Source organism: Rhagoletis pomonella, unplaced genomic scaffold (assembly GCF_013731165.1).
Source record: "Rhagoletis pomonella isolate Grant_MI unplaced genomic scaffold, Rhpom_1.0 Rhpom_scaffold_00005, whole genome shotgun sequence".
Lineage (NCBI taxonomy): Eukaryota > Metazoa > Arthropoda > Insecta > Diptera > Tephritidae > Rhagoletis > Rhagoletis pomonella.
The window spans coordinates 21,708,460-21,711,390 of NW_023458559.1; positions in this window are offsets into that span (position 1 = coordinate 21,708,460).

Here is a 2,931-nt window from a genome sequence, read left to right on the forward strand (position 1 = left end):
GTAATTATTTAACTTAATTACCAATTCCTAATATTTGTTATTTCTTTGCATTGATTTGTTTCTTTTCATCAGAAATTGCGCTCAAATTAAATGCAAATACAGAAAACGTGCCCAATAAATAAAAAAAATGCGATTAGTGTTGCCATAATGCAACTCTGCTGCGAGGTTGCAAAATGTAGACGCGTAAAAAACATACCTTTGAGTGTGACAAATTGTAGACGACGTCGTTTTCCAATTTTGTATGGGAAACAACAACACCACAGATTTTACGGTTAGAAAACGTCTTAAAATGTAGACGTCTACATTTTGAGACACTATTTGGAACGAACTGTGAACACCCCAAATATAGTAAGTGTTTATTGTGCTTGTACTTGTGTGTGAATGTGTTTTGTACATATATTTCCATTCTTATTTGACGTTAGTTGCCATTCTTTGGACTAAATATTTGGTTTTCTGCGTTCCTTTACTTTTCCTGTTATTCTCTTTTAGTGAGCACATTTGCTTACGCTCTGGCATTTTGACACTTTTCAGATTTTAGTCCAAAAGGATAAGGAATGAACCTAATAAATTTATAAATTACTTTGTAAATTAAAGAGATTATATAAATTTTTTGGAATTTGAGTGCATCAAAAAGAACATCTTATAATAACAAAATAAACTTATTAGTTTATGCGTCTGAATTATTTATACTTAAATACATAGGCTTGCATCCACTTGAATAGCGACAGGCAAAAATAAAGTGAGTGAACTGTTTTTGACGGCTCAAACAGCTGATGGCGATTCCAGCGTTTTTTCCATCGCTAAAAATGCTTAGTTTTCGCTTAAAAGCCTGCAAATTTGACGACGACAAATATTCGGTGCTAAAAAGTAAATAAAAAAGTTAATATTTAGATTGTTGTTTATTTAAAATACTCGATTAAATAAAAATTGTTGTAAATCATATTAAAAATGGAAAACTGCAACAGTAGAAGGGTGACAAATGAGCAAAAATATATGCTTGTTCAATATTTGGAATAGCACGGGGAATTTGCTCATGACAGGTATGGAAACAATTTTATCGTAAATGAAATCTTTGAGGTTCTTTTTTTTTTAAATACGTGAATGGCACCGGGTGCAAAGGTTTGATGGAGCAGTGGAACCATTTTGTCCAGAAACTAAACGCGTGTGGAGGAGCCATTAAGGCTGATTCACATACAACTTTCTTCGCCTTGCTTGATAGTTCTTTGCTTTGACATATAAGATCGATGTAGGCATATGCATGAGTATGCTCACATAAAAAACGTTTGAAGCAAAGCAAAGCAAAACGAAGCAAAATCTTGGGCAACTCTCAACTTTTGCCCGCTTTGGCAATCAGCTGTCTACATGTATCATTTCTCGTGCGCTTGCATATGCATTTAATGACAAAAATAGGGTAAATAGGAATTTTTATTGCTATTATTAATGCATATTATTATTGTACGATAAAAGCAACTGAAAACCGATTATGTTTGTACACACCGACCAGCGGGAATATAATGGCACTTATTTATTTGCAAATTCGTCTTTTATAGAAGGCTACAAACGGTACAATAGCGTGACTTGGTAACGTTAGATTTTATGATGTTTACAGGTTCAAGAATATTAGGAGCGTTCCTTATCTCCCAGAAATAGTCAGAAAAAGTCCGAAGTAGTCAGATTTAGTCCAAAAAGCGTTCCTTAACTCGGAAATGACAGCAAAAATGAGAGAGCAACAGTCAGTGAGAGTGACTCTCATCAGTCGTAAGAGTCAGATTTAGTCAGAAGAATTTTTTCTGGCAAAATCCTGAAAAGTGTCAAACTCAACTGAATTTAAATTAACGGAAATTAAAGAATACGCTAAAAGTGAGAATAATCTAAAAAGTAAAAGAAATGAATTGAAATTGGAAGAAGGCAAAAAATAATTGATATAGCAAGTATTTATTGTGCTTGTGCTTGTGTGAATGTGTTTTGTACATACATTTCTGTTCTTATTTGACGTTAGTTTTGTTGTTGCCATTCTTTGGACTAAAAATTTGGTTTTTTGCGTCCCTTTACTTTTCATGTTATTCTCTTTTAGTGAGCGCATTTTGCTTACGCTCTGGCATTTTGACACTTTTCATATTTTAGTCCAAAAAGATAAGGAATGAACCTATTATATATAAAGATGGAAGTATGTATGTATGTATGCAAAACATAAATAATCGAATGACACTTAAGGCTAGTTCAGAGTGCAGCCGCGAATGACACTAAAGGTTTGTGCAGAGTGCAGACGATAAAGCTGGTCGGTGCCACATAATCGCGTACAATTATATTGCTATCTATTTTACAGATAAAAAATATGGAGGAAGAGGAGAACGCAAAAGCTGTCAAAGCGTTTATTGTAGCATACCTTCTGCGTTTCACGCTTTGTTGTCAAAGTTTGAACTGTCAAGCAAAGCGAAGAAAGTTGTATGTGAATGGCCCTTTAAAGTCGGTGAAGGATGAAAACAGAAAAAAAGTCAAGCAACTATTTTTGATGCGATCACTATTAAAAACATCATTTGCACTGCCTTTAATAAACATTGTTGTTGGATAGGAACGAATTTTCATTTCACGAGGTAAATACGAAAATCGTGTACAAAAAAGTTTTCGTTCTCGTATATTCAGGCTATGTAGTTCCAGACCAAATTGCCCGAAAATTAGCTCCGTGTGTTTGCAGTAACCACACCATTATTCATAAAATATGATCATAGTCCTTCCAAGAAACGATTGGGTGTGTGGTTTAGTAAATAATGGCTAGCAACTTAAGAAGCGGCTTGCATAGTGAATTAAGTTTTATATATACTTCTGGTTTTCATGAATAGCATTACAGCAGTTTTGTGTATTTATGGTTGCAACAAAATGCTTGATTAACCGACTTGTTATCAGTTTACAAACACTTTATTTAATTTGCAA